At 41.2% G+C, this 27,771-nt stretch overlaps 1 protein-coding gene and 1 pseudogene across 1 annotated transcript in view; both read left to right on the plus strand.

Moving 5' to 3' along the window:
• Window positions 1-27,771, plus strand: part of ENTREP2 (endosomal transmembrane epsin interactor 2) — an 899,787-nt gene that overhangs the window by 149,317 nt on the left and 722,699 nt on the right. The gene's annotated exons all lie outside the window — the stretch shown is intronic.
• LOC148540332 (uncharacterized) lies at window positions 14,516-21,924 on the plus strand (annotated as a pseudogene).

Below are 27,771 nucleotides of genomic sequence, written 5' to 3' on the forward strand. Positions count from 1 at the left end.
ATGAGAAGCTGATACAGTATGTATACATGCTCTATTTCAAAGGTAACATAGCAGAAAAATTAGTAACAATGTTTGTACCTAATCTCAATATCTTTTATGGATCATGTATTGGTTTACATATTTAGGGGAAGCTGTATCAATATCAATCCTTTGAGAGGTTTATTTGTCAAAGCTCAAACACATAAAATACAGTGGTGTAATAACTAACCTATTTGCTGCCGTTTGTGACAGAAAACTACTTAACTTATTACTACTTTTTATTAAAGTTTTAAGTGATTATTAGGAAAATTATGGGAAAACAAAGATTTAAATCAGACATCTGGGGGGCAGCAAACAAACCACTGGTAAAAGTAATAGTAACTGGTAATAGTAACAGAACTAACGTTGTTAAAATTCATAATAATTTTAAAAAATGGACAGCGTGACTCTTCCACAGATTATCCAGCCAGCCACAGTGACAGCCAGCAGAGACTTTCACGCAGACGTATTACTGGGACTCTGGTGACTCACAGGAGGGGGTCCAAATTTTTGCCCTATCAGAAAGACATCAGAACAATGTTTGGTGTTTTAGGCGAATACATTGATAAGCGAGCCCCTTCAAATCCTTTTAGATGACTTTGTTCAATTGTTTATTATTTGTGTATTGGTCATTACATATTCCAAATTTTTAAAATGTTGCCAGCATACAGACCTATACTTTCTTATCAGTTCGTCTGTGAGTGATATAAAAGTGATATTCCAAGGAGCATTCTCAGTATTCTTTACTACCAAACAAAATAGTATTGCAAATATTTTGTACTTGTTTGTGTTCTCTGTACAGAATAGACAACTTCTGTAGCAGCCGGGGACGGTTATATGGGTCTACTATATCACAGACTGCTCAGTTCAAAAAACACTGTAAAGCATGCTATGTGAATGTTGCATTTTTCGCTGTTTCATTTACAAGAAATACACACAGTGACAGCTAAACTCTATTTTTTTTAAGTGCATAGACTCACAACCAAAGTGTCTCTTTGAATTAAAGGCATTGCCTGCAAATTACTAATGTAATATTAACAGACATAACTGCAACTGATTTAAATCATTTCTATACTATTTTTCTTGCTTTACATGTAACTGCAAGTCTTTTCAACTTTAATAAAACCCTATAAATACCATTACTGAGAGCTGGCGCTGCCAGGAAAGAGCATTCGCACAGCAGTCATATAAGTCAACAATGCCAATTGCCATTCAACACAAGATGCAGGGAAGTGCTAAGACATAATGCCACCTACAGAAAGCTTACTCAAGCCTTATATGTCTTATGAATAGTCTTTCCTGTTATCTGTGCTCTAGTCTTAGTCCATAAACTGACCAAATAGTTCTATTGCTTCTTTTCAAAAGCCTGTCAGTGTATAAACTGGCATCTCCAATGACGCATTTCTCCATCTATGTACTCCTGCTGCCTATTTCCAACCACCCCTTAATTCCCTACATAGTTCAATAGATAAGTGTAAAAGGATAAAAAAAAAACCCTAATTTTAAAATATAAAAATTCATCACCTACATGCAAAAGTGTGACTGGGTGTTGTAGCTCTGCATTAGAGGTTTTACAGGACTATCGCACTTTATTCTATAGGGAAACAGAGGGTACAGTAAACACTGTCTGGCATTGGTACTATCAGAATTGGTTGAAAAAGACAACTAAAACTGTTTAATTGTATGTGTCACCCCAGAGGTACAAGGACAAAGCTTTTATAGCCAAAACAATCTTCATGTCTCGTGAACAAAAAAAGTGAGAGTGGTTGCTGTAATGGAAACATTTGTTATTTCTGTAGATACTTGATTGCAGAATATAAATATTGGAACATATATGTTTGTATAGTATACTAGGGGTCTATGTACTAAGCCTTAGAGAGAGATAAAGTGGACTGGGAGATCAAGTAGAAACCTATCAGCTCCTAGATGTTGTTTTTCAAACACAACCTGTAATGTAATGCCGGCGGCTGTTTAGCCACTGGATCAAATACTGACAGCGGGAGGCTGGCGGGTCGAAATCCCGACAGGTCTATTAACTACATCCCCTGTAAAGTGACAGTTAGGAGCTGATTGGTTGGTACTTTATCTCTTTCCATTTTATCTCTCTCCAAGGCTTAGTACATAGACCCCCTAGTATTTCCTCATTTGTGCTATGCTCAGTCCAGCACATGTAAACTTGAGGTGTCTCTGTTATTGAACCTGCAACTAGCCTTTTATATCTAAGGAGTTTAACATCCATTCTTGTCTGTAAATAAACAGAGGCACTTTTAAACACCTCTCCTGACAGCATCTATTATTTACAGACCAGCTTATTGATTTGGTCTAGAGATGTTTTCATTTTGAAATGCATATGAAATTGCTAATCCATTGCATGTAAATGAGTTCCCTAATGGCTTACAAGCCTCTGAGAATGGAATATGTACACATATACTAAAACATAGTATTCAAATATAATATAACGAGACTTGTGGGCTATTCACAATGAAACATCCAGTGGGATATCACCCTCCTACTCTGGTGCTCCTTCTCCAGTCTGTATATGTGTCTGGAAGAGAAGTGGTTACTGCAGAGTTTAACAGGCAGACCTGGCCATTTATTATGCATATTGACCCATGAGACAATGACAATCACAAAGGAGAATGTCATCTTGGAGCTCATGTTTAAAAGAGCTGTAAGTGGTGGACAGAGCAAAGCTTGGTTGGTCATGTTACCACCAGTTTCAGGTGTGGCCAATTGCACATCCTTATGGGCTGATTCTGAGTTGGGAGCACAGAAAAAAACAACTATGCATCTAGAACAAACTATGTTGAAATACGGGTTGGGTATGGATTTCCGGCAGTCGGGATGCCGCTGGTCAGAATACCAGCAGCAGCATCTCGACAGTCCGAATCCCGACACCCATACGTAAGTATAGTAGCAGTAACCCTAACCTCTACCATAACCCTAACCATCCCTCCCCGGTGCCTAAACCTAACTGACTCCCCTAGTGCCTAAACCTAACCTCCCCTTCCCCGCACCCTAAACCTAACACCCTCTCTGGTACCTAACCTAACCTCCCCCCCTAGAGCCTAAACCTAACCTCCCACTCCCCACACCCTAAACCTAACTCACCCTCCCCTGTGCCTAACCCTAATCCTCCCCCTAGTGCCTAAACCTAACCCCCCCTAACTCCCAATACTTACCTTCGGGATGCCGGCGGTCGGGATACTGTATTTCGGCACCGGTATTTAGAACATCGGCATCCCGCTTGCTGGGATACTGACTACATTCCTTCAAATACAAGGGGTACAAATACATTTATTGTTTTTGTATGCAGGGTAAATACTGGCTGCTATTGCATGTAGCCCACACATGATGCTGGGCAGCTTTCTTTTTATACTGCAATTTAGATATGAGTTTGGACACGCCCCTCCTAAATCTAATTTTTTGATAAAAATGAATACCCTGATATACTGTATTTGAGGATTCAAATTTACACCTATTACATTTTTACATAATTTCACTTCTGCGATCTATACTAACATTATGGAGGAACACATCATTCAGCACACACCACCAGTGAATTGTGCCTCTCTCTAAAATGAGACTGACTTAAAGTGATTGGCAATATTGATTTGTACTTGGGGATAACATAACAAAGATCTGACTTTGATGTGTAGATATTAGGCTTAGCATTCCTCACATCTTCTCTATCTCCAAAGAACAGTTGTTCATTGTAAAATTGTAGATGAGAATCTCCTGGGGCTGTCGAGTGTCTGACTTAGACGTTGCCTTGATCTCCATTTTTTGTGTTTATAGGGAGTAAAAACCAGAGGTAAAGTCTCTCAAAGACCATAGTGAAAATGTGTCTGGCAATAGTGTGATACTGCACTACAAAACAGGTTTGTGTGTTCATTTTACAATGGCAATTGGTGGAGGGTAAGCCGGTACTGAAGTGTTTCTGAACTAGGTCAGGATCAGAATAAAAATATCATGTTTACTAAATAAAAGTCCAAATATGTAATTTGCTCCATATTTCCTTGAACAGCGTCTGGTATTCAAAATTTGTCCCTACAAGTTTTTGTTCAAATGAACATTATAAGTGATCTTGTTCTCTGTAATGTTTTCAATATTTGTCTATTTTTTCCTGCTGTGTTTATTAATATTTATTGGTGCTATGTAGAAAATAATATGAAAAAAATATAAAATGCATTATGATGTTTTTTTATGCCCAGATTATGTTATGTGGTGTATTTCTCTTTGCTGATTAATAATACTGTGCTGAATGTGATGTACTGTATTTAGATGTACACACCGAGAAGTAATGTGTCCATAGTAATTATAATTAGATTTAGGCAACTATGTTAATTCACAAAAAAAAATAGTTTTGTGTTAAATCGTAAAAGATAGTGAAATGAGAAAAGCTGGCAGGAGATGTTACAGGAGATGCAGGGAATTCCATAGGTGGGTATCAGTCCTGGAAAAATCTTTTAGGCAGGAATGAGTTGTCGCAAGGTGTCACACAGTCAGATCTAAGAGGACTTGACGGAGAGTAATTGTTGTTAACTTGCTCAGTGTGTACTTTACATAACACCTGGCCACACAGCTCATCTTATATCTCCCAGCATGCTGGAGGTGATAAGGGTGAAGTGATGTAGGAGCCCACCCACTGGCCAGACTTATTGTGAATCAGGAGGAGGGGGTGGCTATTACATGGGGTGTGGCCATTACTGAGGGTAGCTGAGATTGGAGGTGTAGCCATTGCAAAGAGAATTGCTGGGGAAGGAGAGGTATCGTAAAACAATGTGACTCCAAAAAAATTGTCTGTTGCAAGCTTATAAGCTTATTACAGGTTTTCATTTGTTTGTTTGCTTTGTTCTAAAATCAAGCATTTGGAAACCCCCCTTTAGAAATCCTGCATTTGATCCTGTGGCCAATCACATTACTATTGTGACATGGCTGGTGGTTTACATCATACTTAAAACATGTCTGTTAATGCAATTTCACTAAAAATTATCCCTCTTCCTAACCATTTGCTTTTCACACAATATTGTCATGATATTATAGAGCATAATTACTAAACTCATAGAAATGGTACAACAAATCCCCATCCACTGGTAACATTGATAAAGTTCCATTTCATACAACTTCCATCTATTAATTTGCAGGTTTTCTGCATTGTGGACTTTGTAATTATTCCCTGCTTACATTTCTTTCCATCACATAAACATGTTTGCACATTTTAGATTGCTCTTGTGCGGTTTCTTTATCGCCTGTCACTTTTGTTTAGGAGCACAGGTGTAAACATAAAGCTGGTGTCTTCCAGTACATTTCTTCTCTCGGCTGCAGATTTACAGAACTACCTGGGAGATGAAGAGGATTAACTCTCTTAATATTAATTTACAGATAAATTGACTAGTGGTTATCCAAAAGCCATGCATGGTTGGTCAGTCTTGTGCGCAATATTGTATGGCACTTCAGTTTATCTAAGCTAAACAGTTGATCACATATCTTACTCTTTGTATTCTTTCTTGTAACATGCCTGTACTTCTAAAGACCAAGGGTCTGATTTAAAGGTCAAATTAAGCTTACTTTTTATACACACACAACAGGGGCATATTCAATTGGCCACAAGTTATTTTTTTCCAGCGGCGCGAGAAATTAAAGTTACAGTAAGCGAAAGGTTTTTCCTATTCAATTAGTTGCAAGAATTTTAGCCACAGTAATTTATCGGAATTAATACAGCTTTTTTTTTGCAGATTCAAAGCATGTGCAAAGATGGGAAAAATTGTTATTTTAAGGTAAAAATGTCGGGGCTTGTTTCAGAACCACTGAGACACCCTGATAATGATTAATTAGTCAATTAGAAGTTTCTAATTAGCTTAATTGGGCTAATAATTACATGCCATTATTGAGGTGATATTCTACATAGTGCAGAATATTGGGTTAAAAGATGTGGGCCAGGTATATGGGGGTTTACATGTATGGGACAGGTGTTTTTTTATTTTCTTATTAAAGTGACTTCATATGACTAAGAAATCAACTTACATGCCTGTTTATGCACCCCAAATTTAACTAGAGAATTTATTTTAATTAATTTATTTATACTGCTATTAAAAAATGCACATATCAGCCATATGTAACATTTTAAAAGTGCTAAATATATTTATTGGGGACAGTAATAAACATCTATGATGTTATCCAATATATGTTTGATTTTTGTTAGGTTACAGGCTGTTCTCCCCATTTTTTTCTATTTCTCATACAGGTTTTTGCAGAAAAAATTATTTTGCTCAATTTGTTACAATTGAATAGTGTGAGAATCAGGAGCATGCATAGCTGTGGTAATGTGAAATCTGCAACAATTGTCACGTTGAGTTTTCCGCAGAAATTTTGCGACCAATTGAATGTGCCCCATGATTTTGTTACATCTGTTCATATGTTACCTCTTGTATTTATGACACCTTAAATTTAAAGGAGGAGGAACAGGTGAGGGAAGCGGTGTATACAAATAGATTGAGTACTGTAAGGGCTTTCACGCAAATATATCTAATGCAGACCACCACACAGGTGCATAAACGCATGTCAGAAAGTATCTTGTGGGTGCTTGACCCATTGTGCAAAATACGCACCAATAATAATGACAAATAGCAGCCGCTATGATAGACTGAGTGTGTCTTGATCTGACACTATATAAACTGTTAGGCAGGTTGCTGCAGTCTATTAACATTATTTAATTGATTTTTAATTGGGTAGACAATGTATGTTTCTATTTGATTGAACTACATTAGTACATTTATTTTGTATTTTGACTGTATTTAATTTTATTACATGGAAAATCCAACTCTAGTTTTTACAACACTGTCAAGACACAGTCTATCTTATGTACATGCCACTTCATTAATTACTATATTTTGCACAAATTGGGTACTGTAACTTTTACTACTACAACTGATACATCACATCTCAAAGCGTAAACCTGGTGAATATGTAAAGGTGCCCATCCACTAGACGATTAAATTGAGCGATTGAACGATAACGATATTGTTATCGTTCAATTGTTCATAAATCGTTTGCAAATCGTTTGCAAAAATGTCTAAAACGACCAGCGATGCGCACTCCCGCTGGTCGTTTAGGCATCTATCATCGGGCAAACAGGCTGGACAACCTGACGATAATGTCAGGTTCAGCATGTTTTGCAGATGATTGATGTGCCTACACTGAACGACTGCTCGTTCAGTGAAGGCACATCACAGACTGATAAACGACTGCACGATTACAATGTTGTAATCGTGCAGTCGTTTTCATGTCTTTACTGTTTTATTGTTTTATCCTATTGTCAACCTGGAGAATATTCTACTGTGATGTGTCAGGCTCTGCACTATTTGTCGAAATCAGAACTTAAATTTGAATTGTCATTAGTATCGTGCTTAAATTGATACATTTTAACTGTTTTCAACTGCAAAGCTCAAATTCAAATAAGGCCTCAAATTTAAAACTATATAAAATGTAGTTTTATTTTGAAAACATTATCTAAATAGTATATATAAGTAAAAATATTTAAACAAACAAATTCAAACCAGGAATGGTGAATGTGAAGCCCGAACACTCTGGAATGCAAACCGCAAATTTCAAACCACAAAATCTAAATATATTAACCATGAAAAATTCTACATTGACCATCATGTGACCATAAATCTGGTGAAATATGATTGAATTTCAATCCAATAAGTAAAAATGGCAAAAAGAAAACAATGTATGTCGGTATGACACCTATTATAAGCTGTAACTTTCTCATAAATATCAATCCATTATAGAGTCTCTTCCCATTTAAAAATATTTCATCATTTTTGTTATTTTAACAGCTTGTGCTCTTGTGGAATTGTCAATTTCTTATATATTACTTATTACATTGGTAATTATTCATGGTAGCCAGGGGCGGGCTGGACTTACCATTCTACTTGGTACTGGCCACTTTTATCTTTAGGTTTGCACGCCTTTAAAATAATGTGCCCTGTCCTTTATTACATTTCAGTTTTAGTTTACATCCACATTATTCTGCACTTAGCAAATAAAGTACTTTTTGTTCAAGGACTATTAATTTTTAGAGTGTTAGAGTAGAGAGTTATAACAATGGTAGCTGACAAAAACCCATTAAATTAAAAACCATACACTCCATCAAAACCTCCACTAAATATTTGGCGGTGAGACTGGAGGTGAGGCTTTTTAAGAATTATTTTAAAGCACTAAAATAATAATCCTAATATACATAATAAAGCAGCTAAGTTTCTTTCAAATCTTTCACATAAAACATAAGCCCCCATCCAAAAACACTGTCTGTAGCCATAGAAACGTGACAGTAAATGAGACATATGAAATGTTGGCTCAACTTGCTTTTAATTTACTTCTGTATTTAAAATTCTTGGCTCCATTTGATATCTTCATTTCCTTTAATATTTCTGAATATACACAGAAAGAACACATTTTATTTCCCATTGCTTCAGTAAATGAAGCCGTAACTTGCGGAGAAACCCACTATTATGTATTTTTACTAGACTGAGAACAATACAATACAAAATCATGAAATCATTGTCTTGGTGATTGTTTTTAATGGACCCAGTTTTATTAACCCTACCAGTAGCATTACTGTAATAATAATACCTATCAATCTCTATAATAATAATAATAATAATAATAATAATAATAATAATAATAATAATAATAATAAGTGATTCCATAGCCACACCCATACTAAACTCCTTGTATCAATGCTGACTAAAGCACAACATATCCAAGACACCGGTTATCATGTTCCTTTCTCCCACATTCAATCCCTCCCCACCTGATACTGCACTTTATTTAACACATCCAGACTCACTCCAAGTCCTGTTGCCTTCTCCTTTGAAATACTGCCACAGTACTACCTTATCTTACCCAAAACTCTTATCCATCCTTTCATCATCTACCACTTTGACTACTGCAAGCTCCTCATATCTGACATTTCCTCATCCATCTATACCCTCATGAAATCCACCTTTAAATGCAATGCCAAGACTGTTCTTCCTCTCTTGCATGTCCACAATTGCTGCACCACTTGCAAATCTATGTACTGCTTCCCCATATACTCCAGAATCCAATTCAAATTACTCACATTTCCTACAAAGCCCTCAACAACACTCCTCCTTCATACATCTCAAATCTAATTTCAAATACTCTCCCTTGTTCTATTTGATATATCTTGGAGCTGTATATTGCCTCATCTAGTAACCACCTCTCACTCCAGCCTAGATTTCTCCTGTGCTGCTTCCCATGCATGGAATTCCCTACCGCACCCAATTAGGTTCTAGCACAGCATTCAATCTTTAAGCACTCTCTGAAACCTCATCTCTTTATTAGGTATTATATACTTCCACCTATATTACCCTCATGAAGGCACCCTCACAACTATCCCAATCTGCACTCGGAGCCACACTGGATCCCGTTGTTGCACCTGAACCCTTCTCCTTAGACCTGAGATTGTAAGGTCTCTCATGATCAGGACCCTCCTCTAAGCTCAGACATGGTCAAATATGTTTCCTCTACCTCTATATTGCACCTTTTCCTGCTCCGCTCTATGGCTGAATACAATTAGCTACGGTAAACTCTTGGTTTACAGTGACTTGACCTAACACGCATAACACGTGGTAATTTATCTTACGATGTTATAATTTCTATTATGTTAGCTGTGTTAAGTGTGTGGAAAAATGGGGAAATAACTCTGTACCCCAAAAATTTCAAACCAATCTTGGATAACCATATAAAAGCCTATTAGTGACCTAAAACAAAGTATTTGGGGCTCTTCAAAGATGTGAAATGGCAGATTTGGGCATTTTTTTAATGTCAATGAAAACAAAATTATAGTAAACAAGTCTTTTTCAGCAAATTTATGCTCTAAAAGAATTTGGGGTGTCTGTAAGATGATTTTTGTGTCATTTTAAGCCACGCTTACATTTTTTTTTATAAAACACCTGTAACTCCAACCTGCAAACTTAAAACACCTGCCCCATCAATAAAGCACCCCCATATGCCCATCCCATACCTCTTAACCCATCATTCAGTATTTAGCAGAATATCACTCCAGACATGGCATATTATTGTGCAAATTTTGACAATATAAAACTTCTAAGTGCTTAGATAATCATGTGGGGGGGGGGGGAGTTGTCCCAGGGGTTCTGAAAAATCCCAACATTTTTACTTTAAAATGGGGATTTTCCCTAACTTTTTAATTTTTATGGAGTGGTAAGACAATTTAACGCATGCGACTCAATGAATAGCAAAAAACTTGTGTCCGCTTGCATTAAGTTGCATTTACCCGTGTTATCCGGGTTAATGCGCTTAATTGAATTTGGCCCTATGAGAGAAAATGTGTGGCTGTATGGTGCTGGTATTGTCATAGTCAGGGCCGTAGCCAGGGTAGTGCGGCCGGTGCCATGGCACAGGGCACCACAGGTAAGGGGGTGCTGTTTGGGCCTGTCAAATTCCTGTTTATTATCATTCTTGCTTGTAGATTCCTCTTATTTCATCCCCAGCATCTCCTGGCCTCCCCTATCTCTTCCCTGGCCCTTCCCCATGAAGCCATGGCCCTTTTTGGGTGCATTATGTCCCTTTGAAAAATGATTGGGGTGCCAATGCTCTTTCCTGCACAGGGCACCAAAAAGTCTAGTTATGGCTCTGGTCATAGTTTATCTGTCACTTTGCTCTACAAAATTAATTGTTCATGAAATGCTTTTCAGTCCCCACACAGATGTATTATAGATAAAAACTGAGCTCCAATTTTGTAATACTTTAAAACTGGACTATGATTCAGTTTTCTAAATGTAAAGGAAAAACCCAATATGTGATCGTTCCTCTAAAGAATTATAATTTTATGAGTGAACTAAACAAGGAGAGTCTAGGGATACATTATGGAGGTCTAACACAATTTTAATCATCATAGAGGGCCTGATTTAGAGGTGGATGGAATGAAAGCATTGGAAGCAAGTGCCTGATTTTTTTATCCTGCGCATGTGTCAGAGACGCACTGCGCATGTATCCCTGTAGTTACCACCGGGGGATGCATATCAGATATTTCATGGAGATCCATGCACTTTGGGAGAACATTCCAAGGCAGTGACTGGTAGGGTGGCCAAAGACGATGGGGAGATTGTGTGCATGTAGACACCGGTGGCCATGTACAGTCGGACACTATGAGCTATAATGTCATGGGGTGCGGCCGATGTCTGATCGATGGTGCATCTTTGGATGCACATTGGCGGATTCACACCATGACCGGTAAAGATCTCAATAGGACGCCCATCAGCCGTGGCACTAACATAAAAACGCATTATCGGCTGCTACTTTGTTGCTACTGCAAATGCGTCCACCTTTGTTTCACCCTCAGATTTATGTATGTTTTATCTTTGTTTTAAATAAGCAAACAAAAAATGTTATTTGTTTAGTCATTTTATTTTCTCTTTTTTGTTTTGTATCCCTTTTTATTCTGGAATCAAGCACGTTCAGACTCTAAGCACCTGCCAATAAATATATTACCTGCCTCGTAAAAGAAAAAAGTAGTATATTAACCCCAGAGGCTGTAAGGATAAGGCCAGTGTCATTGGAAAGATAAACAGCCTTGGATTCTCTATAGGCAACTGGATTTTATTCTCAATTCTCCTTTGTCCCAACGGGCCAAGCTGTAGTATTTCCATTTGTCTTGGTAATAGCTGTGAATACTTCCCCTGCATATTGGTGCCAGGGCTGCTTTGTCTCCTCTGCCTGTGATGTGGGAGTCAGATAAGCTTACAAAGAAATCAGTCTCAGTAGACGCTGGATGAAGATTAGATAGATGAAAGTCATTCAACTTGATTTTTGCTATTTGGAAAAAACTGATCAACAGCAAAGCGATCTGGGAGAGTATACAGTAACAGAGTTCACAATTACATGCTTGTTATGTTGGGGAAATTGAAGTAAGCACAATACAACATATCATAGATGACAAAAGATGATCTTGTACTGTAATAGAGTTAACATTGAAGAAAATTCAGAAACTGTTTCATTTTATTTTCTTTCTTTAAAGGCAACATAGGCTTCCGTAAGTGTTAACCTACAGTAAACTGCAGAAACAAGTTATTCTGCATAAAGGGCCTTATTTCCTTGCATGTTAGCTTTTTATTTCCGATTAGACACTGTCATAATGTTTGCTTTCTCCTTGATCCACTAGGGGACACTGGAGTCTCAATACAATGGGTACAGGAGTGGGTTAACTGGGAGCTGGCACCTTAAAAAAAACTAACAGTAGCTAGCTCCTCCCCCTCTATACCCCCCCAAGCCAGTCTAAAAAAGTGTGCCCTGGGAGCTGGACGTTTGTCTCCCGTTTAGGGCTTATTTTAAAAGAAAGAAATGACCTCCAATCAGCAGGAGGATGGACAGGCAGCCCACTGCCCCTGCCTGTCTACACCGATGGATGCTGCCGGGGGAGACCTCACCGCTGCTGCACAAAAGTTTGTGCTCAGGTCTCCTGCTACAGAGACATCAGTCTCTGGGGAACCCAGATACGCACTGTTTGCAGTGCTCATTGCGGGTTCCCACAGCACATGCCCGCCGCCGGCAGCATAGGCAGGGTCAAGGTTAGTGTCACCTGGCTCCCTGGTTAGCAGAGGAGCCAGGACATTATAATAGGCAGGCATTTCACAGTTGCCGTTCGCGGGGAAGGCGCCATAGCAGGGGAGGCGGAGCTTAAGTTTTTTCTTCTGCCTCTGCCTCCCATCAGCCTCAGCGCTTCTAAAGAATGCTGAGGGGCCATTTTGGAGCACTACTAAGTGAAGGAGCACGCTGTGTCTGGAGTAAGGCTAGTACTCAGTTATCAGCCCTTGCTATTGTTACAGCGTTATTCAACAAGCGCTGTACAGTGCATTGCTTATCCCCCTCTGTGCCCCTTTTCAGTCAGTCATAGGTGTGATTGTAATACTACTGTCATTTTTCTATCTCTGTGTGTGTGTGTGGTAACAGTACACTTTTATGATGTCAACCAAGGGGTCTAAGGCAGCCCAAAAGTACTTTTCCTGAAAGACTTGTGGGGAAAAATTCACACAGGGACAACCTAATGCTTCCTTACTGTGTGATAATTGCATGTCTCAGCCTCAGGTCTCTGTTAATGTGAGCCAGCCTATGTGGTCAGATCAATTAGCATCAGTTATATCTAACCTGTCATATGAGTTGGAAGCAGCTCGCAGAGACAGGGAGAGGCTAAATCAGACAGCAGCTGAACTAGATTGGGCCTGATCTCTAGCAAGATCGGTAGAGGGTCTTACAAAAGCAATGTCCCAGGCTCCCTCTGCATCTACTCAGGTCCTTAGTAAAAGGTTGATTCATAATCCCCTACATTGGGATGAATCAGACGAAGAGGATGTTCAGGACCAAGAGGAGGGTAAGGTACAGGAGGAGGAGGTTCAGATTACTGAGGAATTTGAGCCTGCATCACAGGGTGTAGAGGCCTTGATTACAGCAGTATGCCAGGTGTTACATGTGGAGGAGGTAGAGGTAACTGCAAAATCATCTATATTTGGTAAAAGGGTTAAGCAGTCCGTTACCTTTCCAGCATCGGAGGAGCTGGATGATATTCTCTCTATTGCATGGAAACACCCAGATAAGAGATTTCAAATGAACAAGAAATATCTCTCTTATTACCCCTTTCCGCAGGACAGTAGGAGATTGTGTGAAACTCCTCCTGCGGTAGACCCATCAGTAGCCCATCTTTCTAAAAAGACAGTACTTCCAGTGCCGGGTGCTGTTGCTTTAAAGGAGACCTCGGACAGGAAGCTGGAACAGACATTAAAATCCCTATACACTGTAGCAGGGGTTTTGATGCGCCCGGCTCAAGTCTGCTGTTGGGTGAACAAAGCCATTGAGAATTCGGCTTTGCAGCTAGCGGAAGGGATTAGGTCCGGTGCATAACCCGATGACCTCATTCAGTTAGCTGATCAGATTGCAGAATCAGCTGCATTCCTGGGGGAAGCATCTAAGGACATTTGCAGTCGATCCGCCAGATCTTCAGCATTGGCTGTGTCAGCTAGAAGGGCTCTGTGGTTGCATCAGTGGCAAGCAGACACAGAGTGTAAGAGAGCGGTCGAGGCCCTTCCTTTTACGGGGGAGGTTCTTTTCGGCTCGGAATTAGATAAGTGGATCTCACAAGCTACAGGTGGAAAGTCCACTTATTTACCATCTGCTACCCCTCCTCCTACCAAAAGACCCTTGGCAGGTCTGTCCTTTCGGTCCTTTCGTGCCCCTGGGAGACTTAGAGGGCGTACCAGAGGAAGCCCGGCTTTCTTCAGGGGTAGCAGAGGCCGGGATAGAGCATTGTCATCAGCTGCCTCCAGTTCACTGCAGGATAAAGCAGCTGCAAAGCCTACCGCATGATGTTCTCCCTTCTCATTTGGGGGACCCCAGAGTAGGGGCTCGGCTCCTACGTTTCAAGGACATTTGGAACCAGTCTTGTCAGGATGCCTGGGTTCGGGATGTCATTGTTCAGGGACTAAAGCTGGATTTCAGAATACAGCCTCCCTCTCGTTTTTTCAAGACCGGTTTACCTCAGGTTACAGAAAAACGTGTAGCTATCCAGGAGGCAATACAGAAACTGTTATTGTCTCAGGTAATAGTGAAGGTTCCATCCCACCAGAAATGTCAAGGGTTTTATTCCAGTTTGTTCGTAGTGCCCAAGCCGGACGGCTCCATGAGGCCCATTCTCAATCTCAAGGAATTAAACCCTTATCTGCGAGTCTTCAGATTCAAAATGGAATCTCTCCAATCCGTGATTGCGAGTCTCGAGAAAGACGAGTTTTTAGTGTCCCTCGACATAAAGGATGCTTATCTCCATATACCGATATGGCCCCCTCATCAGGTTTTTCTTCGTTTTGCAATACTAGACTCGCATTTTCAATTTCAGGCCCTGCTTTTCGGTCTTTCGTCAGCACCAAGGGTGTTTACAAAGATTATGGCAGAAATGATGGCCCTGCTACATCGTCAGGGTATTGTCATTGTTCCATATTTGGACAATCTCTTGATAAAGGCCTCGTCACGGGATAGCCTGCTAAAGGACATTCATCTAACGCAGAGTGTTCTCTTACAAAACAGATGGATCCTAAATTTCAAGAAATCCTCCCTGATCCCCACACAACGCCTGCTATTTCTGGGAATGATACTAGACACAAGGGAACAAAAAGTATTTTTGCCCCAGAACAAGGTTGCCCCCATTCAGCACCTGGTGCGCATGGTTTTACAGCATCGCTGGGTGTCTGTACATCTCTGTATCCATCTTCTCGGGAAGATGGTAGCAGCTTTCGAGGTGATACAATACGTAAGATTTCACGCCCGAACCATTCAGTTAGATCTTCTTTCCCAGTGGTCAGGGTCCCACCTGTTTCTACATCAGAGGGTACTTTTGGCTCCTCAAACACGAACATCCCTCATATGGTGGCTGAATTCCTCTCACCTGTTGGCGGGAAGAAGATTTGCGATGTGGGATTGGATACTCCTCACCACGGACGCAAGCCTGAGAGGGTGGGGAGCAGTGACCCTGGGAAAGCATTTTCAAGGGCACTGGACTCAACCGGAAGCAAGACTATCCATAAATGTGCTGGAGTTGAGATCAGTGTTTTATGCCCTTCAGATGGCGCATCCCATATTGAGGGGTCAGGCGATCCGAGTTCAGTCAGACAATGCCACGGTGGTGGCATATATAAACAAACAAGGTGGCACAAAAAGCAGAGCCGCTATGAGGGAGGTAAGCAGGATTTTGATATGGGCAGAGGAATTTGCAATAGCAATTTCTGCAATATTCATACCGGGAGTAGAGAACTGGGAGGCCGACTACCTCAGTTGGCAGAACATCCATCCGGGGGAATGGTCCCTAAATCCTCAGGTGTTCCATCAACTGACTCTGAGGTGGGGCTGTCCGCAAGCCGATCTCATGGTGTCAAGAGTAAATCACCAGTTACCAGTCTTCTACTCCAGGACAAAGGATCCTCAAGCTGCGGAGGTGGACGCCCTGAAAGCTCCGTAGCCTTTCCATTACATCTACGTCTTCCCTCCATTTCCTCTCATTCCACGCTTGCTCCAGAGAATCAAGCGAGAAAGAGTCAAGGTACTACTGGTAACACCAGATTCGCCCAGGCGAGCGTGGTACTCGCAAATACAAAATCTGTTAATAGACAAACCTTGGCCCCTACCCCTTTAGGAGGATCTTCTTCTGCAGGGGCCATTCGTTTATCAGAACTTACAGCGGCTTCATTTGACGGTTTGGCTACTGAAAGGGCTGTCCTCAGAAGCAAGGGGATCCCGTCCAGCATGATTCCCGCTATGATGCGGGCCAGGAAGGATGTCACCTCTCAGCATTACTATCGCATATGGAAGGCTTATGTTGTTTGGTGCGAGAGACGTAATTACCCTCCAGCAGTTTTTAGGACATCACGTCTCCTCCTTTTTCTTCAGGCCGGTCTAACAGCGGGCCTTCATCTAGGTTCCTTAAAGGTACAAATATCTGCATTGTCAATTTTCTTTCAGAAGAAATTGGCTTTGCTTCCAGATGTTCAGACCTTTTTACAAGGGGTCATCAGAATTCAATCTCCTTTCGTACCGCCCACTGCACCTTGGGATTTAGATTTAGTTTTAATGTTCCTTCAGTCTGAAACCTTTGAGCCTTTACACAGGGTAGAGATGAAGTATTTAACCTGGAAGGTGATTCTGCTGTTGGCGCTCGCCTCAGCAAGGCGAGTGTCGGAACTCAGTGCCTTATCCTGTCGTCCCCCCTTCCTCATTTTTCATGAGGATAGGGTGGAGTTACGCACTCAGAAATCTTTTCTTCCCAAGGTAGTGACTGCTTTTCATATAAATCAGCCGATAGTGGTCCCGGTTTTCAAAGACGATTCTCCAAATTCAAAGTTATTGGATGTAGTCAGGGCTCTTAAGATTTACGTGGACCGCACGGCTTCCTTCCGTAAATCTGACGCTTTATTTATTAGGTTTGATTTGGCCCGTCCAGGATGGCCGGCGTCCAAACAAACCATTGCAAGACGGATTCACCTGGCTATCAGACAGGCTTACGTGGTGGCTTCCAAACAACCACCTAGTACCATTACTGCTAATTCAACGCACTCGGTAGGCCCTTCATGGGCGGCTGCTCGGGGGGTTTCATTAAACCAACTTTGCAGAGCAGCTACTTGGTCGGGAAAGCATACTTTCCTTAAGTTTTATCGATTTGATACTTTTGCGGCTTTCGCTTCTGAGTTTGGGCGTGCAGTATTGCAGGGTTCTCAACGCTCTCCCACCCGGGATGTAAGCTCTGGGACGTCCCCATTGTATTGAGACTCCAGTGTCCCCTAGTGGATGAAGGAGAAAATAGGATTTTGGTACTTACCGATAAATCCCTTTCTCCGATTCCACAGGGGACACTGAACACCCTCCCTGCGCTGTTCTTTTCTGCAAGATGCTACAGTTGTTGCATTAGTTCATTTGATTGGCTTGTTACCTTTTTTCTTTCTGTGTATGATGTGTTAGTACATAGATGTAGTTATCGTAGCTTTTCTGTCTCCTTGTCCTTACTTCCAGCTCTCCTCGGGCACAGTTATTTTTAGACTGGCTTGGGGGGTGTATAGAGGGGGAGGAGCTAGCTACTGTTAGTTTTTTTTAAGGTGCCAGCTCCCGGTTAACCCACTCCTATACCCATTGTATTGAGACTCCAGTGTCCCCTGTGGAATAGGAGAAAAGGATTTATCGGTAAGTACCAAAATCCTATTTTCATGCATATACTAGAGGGTTACCCCTCAGGGAGGGATGTTCCTGAGCAATTATAGAATGTTTGATTGACTTTACCAAGTAACAGCTTTAGAATGCCATAGACATGGGATGAAAACATGGGAGTATATGGTTTATATAATAGCTTTAATTACATAGGTACTGTATTTCTGTTTATATGCAGTGGCAGTTTCCCCACTAGGCATGTGAGGCACACACCTAGGGGCACCATTTGCTGGGGATTGCACAGCAGGCCACCTGCATAAGAGCAGGGCTTAAGACCCGTATGACCAGTGCAGTTGCACGTGGCGCCAAGACTTAGGAGGTACACCACGCTACAGAATGCACTGATTCACTCACACAAAGTGCACCCTGCAGTAATGACAAGTTATTCACATGTCATTACTCTGCTAAACTCCTTTCATACTCCTGGCATTTGTCAGCCTGTGTTATCATAACAACCTGCAGGTGCTCCCTACAGCAGGGCTTTATAGTGCTGCTAGTATGGGTAACTTCTTCACCTGTTCTCTCTAGAAGGTTTGATACATCTCCTCTTGAGAGTTCAGGACTGGATATAGAGCTGCTTAAGATTCAAGTTGAGAGGAAAACCGAAAAAACTATATTGCTATGTATTGTGTTGTTTTATTATTAATATGTACTGTACTGTCAGTTGGGACTTAGTATAAACTCATGGCTCTTTAACAATACCAAGTACTATACTTCTTCTTTAGCATTGCACCAAGAAGACTAAATACACTGGTGTTTGGTGCTATGGTAACTGCCGTGGATACAGGTGCCATCCCTCCCTCCGACCTTTATACTATAGGGACCTAATTATATTTATATCTTACTATTGTACCTACTAAATAAGAATGAAATGCTCTTCTTGGGAAGCAGCACATCTTACAAGTGTGATAACTTGAAGTAGGTAGCATTTTTATATACTTTTTTTTCTTTTTAACTATTTGGGTGCCTAATCATATTTTGAACACATTCAAAACACACTCTGACATGGCGCTAATTTTTGTAACATCAGGGCCATAAGGATTATGCAAATAGACAGCCAATCAGTGGAAAAATATAGCAATAATAATTATATTTTTTAGAAATTTCAGACTTTTTTATATATATATATATATATATATATATATATATATTTATATAGTACATCCGGAAAGTATTCACAATGCGTCACCTTTTCCACATTTTGTTATGTTACAGAATTATTCCAAAATGGAATAAATACATTTTTTGTCCTCAAAATTCTACACACAATACCCCATTATGACAACATGTACAAAGTATTTTTGCGATTTTTGCAAATTTAATTAAAAAAACAAAACTAAGAAATCACATGTACATAAGTATTCACAACCTTTACTCAATACTTTGTTGATGCACCTTTGGCAGCAATTACAGCCTCAAGTCTTTTTGAATATGGTGTCACTAGCTTGGAACACCTATCTTTGGGCAGTTTTGCCCATTCCTCTTTGCAGCACCTCTCAAGCTCCATCAGGTTGGATGGGAAGAGTCGGTACACAGCCATTTTCAGATCTTTCCAGAGATGTTCAATTGGATTCAAGTCTGGGCTCTGGCTGGGCCAGTCAAGGACATTCACAGAGTTGTCCTGAAGCCACTCCTTTGATATCTTGGCTGTGTGCTTAGAGTCGTTGTCCTGCTGAAAGATGAACCGTCGCCCCAGTCTGAGGTCAAGAGCGCTCTGGAGCAGGTTTTCATCCAGGATGTCTCTGTACATTGCTGCATTCATCTTTCCCTCTTTCCTGACTAGTCTCCCAGTTCCTGCCGCTGAAAAATATCCCCACAGCATGATGCTGCCACTACAGTGCTTCACTGTAAGGATGGTATTGGTCTGGTGATGAGCGGTGCCTGATTTGCTCCAAACATAACGCCTGGCATTCACGCCAAAGAGTTCAATCTTTGTCTCATCATGGTCCGAGAGTCCTTCAGGTGCATTTTGACAAACTCCAGGCAGGCTGCCATGTGCTTTTTACTAAGGAGTGGCTTCCATCTGGCCACTCTACCATACAGGCCTGATTGGTGGATTGCTGCAGAGATGGTTGTCCTTCTGGAAGGTTCTCCTCTCTCCACAGAGGAATGCTGTAGCTCTGACAGAGTGACTATAGGGTTCTTGGTCACCTCCCTGACTAGGGCCTTTCTCCTCCGATCGCTCAGTTTAGACGGCCGGCCAACTCTAGGAAGAGTCCTGGTGGTTCCGAACTTCTTCCATTTACAGATGATGGAGGCCACTGTCCTCATTATGACCTTCAAAGCAGCAGATATTTTTCTGTACCTTTTCCCAGATTTGTGCCTCTAGGCAATCCTGTCTCAGAGGTCTACAGACAATTCCTTGGACTTCATGCTTGGTTTGTGCTCTGACATGCTCTGTCAAGTGTGGGACTTTATATAGACAGGTGTATGCCTTTCAAAATCATGTAAAATCAACTGAATTTACCACAGGTGGACTCCAATTAAGCCATAGGAACATCTCAAGGATGATCAGTGGAAACAGGATGCACCTGAACTCAATTTTGAGCTTCATGGCAAAGGCCGTGAATACTTATGTACATGTGATTTCTTAGTGTTTTTTTTTTTTATTAAAGTTGCAAAACTCGCAAAAAAACTTTTTACACATTGTCATTATGGGGTATTGTGTGTAGAATTTTGAGGACAAAAATTAATTTATTCCATTTTGGAATAAGGCTGTAACATGACAAAATGTGGAAAAAGTGATGCATTGTGAATACTTTCCGGATGCACTGTGTATATATATATATATATATATATATATATAAATATATATATATATATATATATATATATATATATTGTATATGTCTTCAATATCAAAGCAGTATGCACTCACGAAAATTCTTCAGCTTTTGGGGTGCCTCCAAAGAACACAGGTAAGAATCTCAGTCCCCGTGCCTCCACAATAATATAGACTTTAAAGTAGGGATGGCCATCGACCATCAATGTTTCCAAAACATTGATGGTTGCTGGCCAATGTCAACTACTTTTGCCATCAATGGTAAAGAATCAATGGTTCTCTGCCATCGATGAATAAGCAGGAGCAGATGCTTTTTTTTCTTTTTAGTGGCAGCACAGAGCTTAGCCCCGCCCCCCTGGTGGCTGTTATGCCCAACCCCTATTTTTCATCGGCCTAGCATGCCCACATCAGAGGTGTCAATGATGGGGTGCAAACCATCAATGGTTCATCATAGATGGTTTGTGTGCCATCAATGGTAATCACAGATGGACCCATCAATGGTAACCATCGATGGCCATCCCTACTTTAAAATGAGCACTCACCATGTTCACAGTTGAAAATCTTAGGACATTTATTGCCATCACAAACCACAACATCCCATTCTATTTGCCCCAGAATTGGCTGCCATATTGTCAGATCTTTAAGAAGCTTAGCATCATTGCATAGCATCATCACATTACCATTCTCAAGATTGCACATCATGTAACATAACCAGTTCTCAGGCCAAGTCAAAAACACAAAATAAAACCAGTTGGCGCTGATTACCTCTAACTCAGGCCAAAGCCAAAAACAATATTAACTTCAATGCTTTATTGTCATGTATCAAATTGCTATTTCCCTGTACTGTAGATTGTATTCTTGTGAGCAGGGCCTTCTTACCTCTGTGTCTGTTATCTTATTATTGTTTTGTTCCCAATTATAAAGTAATACAAAAGTAACGTGAGGTCCTGTGAGAAGTATCAAGCACAAACCCCACTCTGATAGTAGATATGTATTGCGTGAAAAAAATTATGTGGGTTTTCTTGCTGTAGTAATATAGGAATATTATGATTACATATACAGAATTTATCTGACGAGAAAGTGACATCATAAATGCTTCTTGTTGCTTGAATAAATCTTACATTTTTCATGTAAATTGTTGCCACTAAAGTACATTAAAGAATAATTGATTATTGGATTTCCTTTCATTAGAGCAATTAGTTGCAATCTAATCCCATTCTAGTCATAATTAAAATACAGAATTACAGATTAACAGTTCTATTGCAATACAAAAACTAATAAAGCAAGTTACCTCGTTTTCTATGTTATAGGTAAAGAGACGTCCTAAATGTTAATGTTTACTAAAAGTCACAAAAGGCCTGTGTCAGGGACCTCAGTAAGTATCCCTGACAGGTTGCACTATGACTATGACCAGAGCGCCGTCAATTGAGTATCTAGATGGTATCAAACTTCCTTTTACTGCCAACACTTGTGATAAATAAAAGAGGCACAGTTCCCTTCACTCTATAAACACAATTGTGCAGACTTGGCAACACAACTCCCATGCAGTTCATTTGTCGCCCTTTGCTTGTGGAAATTAATACAGTTTTAGTGTACCATCTATCACAATTGTGCATGCTCAGTAACACACACTACCATGTAGTTAGCTGGCCTACACCCTGCTTCCTAGCAATTTATAACAGTTTATAGTGTAACCCTAGTGGTCAAATAGTCTCCATAAAGACTGGGTTCTGGAGCAAATATGAATTAGACTGATAAAGAATACATAATTTACAAAAAGGTGTACAATGCTTAGTTATAAAAATGCATAAACACATCGCTAATCTGTCCAGGAAAAATGGAAGGAATATGCAGGAAATGCAGGTTGCAGACTTCAACGCAGACATTAACCTCCCAGTCTGAACACAGAACAAAAACCTCCGATATCTTTTATCCCTTAATCCACCACTCTTGGTGTGTCATAACCAAGTCTCTGCTGACTATCTGACTGGCTAATTAAATCTGGGTCCCTCCTAGAACTGCCTAAGTCACTTTTAACTTAACTCCAAATAATTGTGCATATCTTAATCTGATTAAGGACTACCTAATATATGGGGTGTTCACATTAATCTTCCTTATTTAAACTACAATATGAGTGTGAATATGATGCCTTTGTGAGGTGTGAGAGGTTAGTTACCTCATTTCTCTGGACCCATACATCTGAGTATTTTCCAAATCGCACATAGCCAGTGTGTTGATTTCAGCTATTTGTATATGATTTTTCAACTTCTACTGTAGCTCTCATTGAAATATACATTTTATGCCATAAACCAGATGAAACATGAGGTTTTTGATCTGCCTATATGTAATCACACCTGGGTGAGCAGACAGAATACACTGGTGATTTGATTACCTGTTGAGTACTAGCTTCCCTTGTCTAAGTAATCACTATGCGCTCACAGACAATAGTCTTGTCCTATCAGGTATTTGCACCTTCTTGCTGACACATTTACAATAATTGAATGCACATTTACATTGGACATCCTGTCCCAGGATGTATTAAGAGATAGATATTCTAACAACCTTCTTCCATTTCCTCTCCTATGTGGAATTAACATGCTAATAACAAGCCTTCCATGGGCTAACAAAGGCCTTCCTGTGCCGGTCTTCTCTTACTGTTATTGAACAAAACTAGCATCCATGAGTTATAGGAATTATTCTAATGATTCTGTGTGGGGCAGCTCATAACTCACAATAAAAGAAAAACATTAACTTGCAGTATCCTGATATCTATATTTCTCTGCAGCCTGATTCAGAGGTGCACACAGTGTTGATGCTGCACGCAGTTGGCCAATGTTTTAAATCTGTGCATGTGTCCTGATAGTTACTGCCAGGAGATGTAATACGAATTTCTAAGCATAAGCTGTGGATTTCGGTGAGCATTCCTGGGAGGTAACAGGTTGGATAGTTAGGCAGACGCTGGCGTGTCGTGAGTGTGTCTCTGACACAGGATGACATATTCAGACAGAGGAATTGCACCTGACTTAAGGCTGGTGCCAGCTTCAGTGGTGTGGTCAATGGTGCAGCAATGGTGCGTCTAAAAATGCAACCAAGAATGATTAGCAACGCTGCAAGTGGGCGCCTCAGTATGAACAGAATTGGCTGTAGCATTAGCATAAAGATTCAGATGCAGCAAAATGTGTAAATAAATAAAAGATATACAGTATGTTACCTATTGGGTTGTTAGATTGATTATACTGATTTAACGTTTAGAAAAAAGTTTAGAACTCACTAAAAAAAATCATTAACTCAAAACAGTATTTCACTAGAAATAAGATCCAACTTACATTTATAATCTATCATTTTTAAAGTGGGACAGGCATAAGAGGCACCTCATTGAAACTTCCTGTCATCTCTCTCTTCCTCATGGCTAACAGACTGGTAAGCTGGTCTCAGCATTAAATTGGATTTCCAGTTCTCAGATTTGATGTATTGCAGATAGAATAGCCTCAAGCAGTTCGCAGTCACCCATATTGTTGCATCATGGGAACTCAGAAAATTAGGAATCCAGGCGGCATTGTGCTTTTCCTAATGCTTTTTTATTCCAGCACTTTTCAGAACCCCACAATTTATGTATGGACACCAGTTGCAGGTTCAATTAAATTGTACCTATTATATATCACATGTGGGTGAATCGCGCTTTGAAGGTGTGGTGTGATGGAGGGGTTGGATAAGTGTGGTAGGGGTGATAGGGGGGAAGTAGGTGCTGCAACGTAAAGTAGGGGTACCTGGTCCTAATGTCAATAGACTGAGTAAATAGGGTGGCAAGTGCGCTCCTACTTGGTGGGTGCAGGAGGGGACCGAGAAAGAGGATATGGACAAGTGAAAGGTTATTGTCACGGGTGAAAGAGGACCTGGACCCGGAGTGGAACCAGGAGAGGCCTTCAGGGCAGATTGCTGGTACTGGAAGGATGCAGGCTTCAGATGGGTATTTTTCATGAGTGGCCCGCTGGCAGGTGGTGATCCAAACGGAAGTATACCCGATAGGTAAGCAGGGTGCAGGCAACTGGTAACAGGATGACTGGGGAGAAGCACAGACTGTTCAGATATCAGCAGAAGTCCCCCTTGGGGTGGTAGCTTGGAGTAGCACTGCTATCACACAGAGGTCTGACGAGGGTGACTGGAGTCTGGAGCGAGCAGGGTCTGAGGATAACAGCTAGGAACAGGTAACAGCAAGGGAGCACAGAGAACTAGTACCCAGCTTGCACTGGGATTAACGTTGCACTGGCAAAGAAAGGACTGCTCAGCAGGCCTTAAATACCAAAGGAAGTGCATGGTTGCTAGGATTCCTGATAATGCTCTGGCTGAATTGGTTGAAATTAGTCACCTGATGAAATCCAAGATGGTGACACCCATGTTGTGCTGCAGCACTGCCTAAAGTTACCCAAACTGATACCTGCATTCAGGACTCTGTGTCTGCGTGACCCTGATGTATGCAGCGCTGACCTCCAGATGCCTGCGCCCCCGCCAGAGGGACCCTGCCACAGCGTCCGAACAGGTAATGCTCGCTGGCCCCGGACACACACAGCCCTGGTCGTGACAGTTATGTGGCAGGTAATGATAAGTGTGTTGGTGTAGTATGTGTTTAAAGTTATGAAAAGGAAATGATAGGCAGCACAAAAGCATTAAGAGCCAATCCTATTTTATTGGGGGAGACACAATGCTTCTCTAGGATGTTACTTGGATATGATGCCAGATGGACGTGGCTGACATTTAAGAATAAAAGAGTGAGTGCCTCTGCGGGCGGGATGAAGTCTGACTCACTCCTTGGTGGGAAAGTAGGTAGACCATTTCAGGGGGCACCTTTCCGTGCGGTTCATGGACCAGCACATGACCCTTACTGGAACTTTGGTCTACAGACTTGGAAACCGGGAGTGGTCTGGCTGTCAGTTCTGGGGCACCCCCAGTACTGGTGTATAGAGATGGTTACCTACCGGTAGGTGTACTGGGGTGGGTGGCTGGTTGTGCTTCTCTTATTGACATAAAGTCAATGTTGCCTGCTGGTGGGTACGCTGCCTCCATGATTCTGTGGGGTCTGCAGAGGGTGTCAGTCAGTAGCGATGCTGTCTGCTGCTGCCTAGTGGTCTGCTTAGTGTTGTGGTGGTGTGGCAGTGGCGTGCTATGCCTCGATGTGGACCACAGCCCCACGATCCCGTGAGGTCTGTGAGGTTGATAGCAGTGGTGCCTTGACCTAGTTTGCACACTCTGTAGGTGCACGGCTCCGACCTACAGGCCTGTAGTGAGCGGCAACACACTGTATGCATGGTGTCTCCACAGTCCCATGGAGATCCACCTAGTTGCTGCGGTGATGGCTGCTTCGGGTCTGCGCACAGATTTTGTTGTGGCTGGGTGCAATGGATGTTTCGAAAGTGTTAGATCTTTGTAAAGTGTGGGATCCTCCAATGCATTTCTGCCTTATGGCCTTTCTCAAGGAGTTACTGTGGCGCTAGATGTGCCGCCTATTATCGGGAACATCCGGGTATGTAAGGTTGTGTACCTATTATACACTGCCAGGTGTTGAGAGCCTGATATGTTTTGGTACTTCTAATAAGAATATGTCACCGAATTCATGACATATACCCCCAAAAACCCATTGTTGTGGGAGAATCTTCCTCAGGCTTTTCAACTTTCGACGATGAGCTCATCCATTGATTTTCTCTTGCCAGTCAGTGACCATCTTGTTGAGTAAATCGAGTTCTCGTTGGCCATTGATTTCAGTTCCTAACACCATAAATGAACCTCACTGTAGTCACTAAAGGAATGCAAGTTCCTTCAATCCAAGTTGACTTTAGCCAAGCAGTTCTCCACATTGAATTTCCAAAATACAACAAAAGTGTAGGAATGGCCATTCCTACACTGCCAGCTAGCAAAATGCCTTTCTTTTGCAAACAAGCAATGGTTTAACATTCACTTCACTGCATGTGGAAGCCTGTCCCGCGCACTGTTTTTTCATCCGCAGCCATCATCATTAGTAACTGGAGTTGCACCCACCTCATGCACACTATCCATCTGAAACAGGTTTCCTGTTTCCATCCTATCTCCATCCACCCTCTGCAATGAGCATGGAAGTTGGCATACATACCCACCACACTCCCATGACATGTCCACAAGAAGGAATAGTTCTATGTGATTACATAGTCGCAACCCAATTATTGCCCAGAAATTACCATTTCTTGGAAAGTGTGGCACTAGTGATCTCTGTTCATGTGCGTATTCCTGATCCAGCACAGCCACAGATTTCTTCCTTTGGCTCATGCGCGATATGTGGAATTCCATGAGATTTATCAGCAAATCCCACATGTGCCAGACTCAGAATAAGGCCCATCATGCAAGGAAAATCCCATATCTTATTCATGATGATAACGCTGGAGTCAATCAACCAGTCAGTTGGCCATGAGGAAGGAGAGACAGCTAACAATTGGCAGGTGATTCAATGAAGTAGTCTCTTTGAGTGTGGTATATTTTGTCAATACTCATCATGCCAACGTTCCTAATGTCCACATGAGAATGTTGTCATCATCATAATGTTGACTTGAAGCATGTCATTATGGCAACACAGATGAAATGTCGACATAATTAGAATGTCAACAAATGTCCCTGGTCGTCTAGCAGTGACTAACATGGTACAGCGGCTCTAGCGGTGTCTTTCAGATCCAGCGGTGACGTCATGTTGATTTCCTGTGGATCCTGCAGCACTTCTAGTAGTGATTATTGCTAACCTCAAACCAATCACCTAGTGCCACACTCTAACCTCCCCTCCAGTAGACTAACCTTAACCCACCCTCTAGCAGTGATGTGCGGTGAGATAAATGGCTGGGGAGGCACCGGCTAGTATCACAGTCAGATTTACAGATACATATATGAACCTGTGGGTTCATGTGGGCACTATACAAAGATGCAGCAGTATATAGTGCTGGAAATTTGGGTTGTTTTGATCAGGGACGTGCGGAAAAGGTTGACATGGGAGGAAGTGCCTCACCTGCCATACACATTTTACTCCAGAGTTTTGACTATAAAAATTATTAGAATAATACAAAAAAGATATTCATAATATTTTCTTTAATTTTTTCTTATAATTTTTATAGTCAAAACTCTGGACTATACTGAAGTATTACAGGAAAGGCTCTGCCTTACCTGCCTCA

Source organism: Taudactylus pleione, unplaced genomic scaffold (genome assembly GCF_031769625.1).
Source record: "Taudactylus pleione unplaced genomic scaffold, aTauple2 ptg000019l, whole genome shotgun sequence".
NCBI lineage: Eukaryota > Metazoa > Chordata > Amphibia > Anura > Myobatrachidae > Taudactylus > Taudactylus pleione.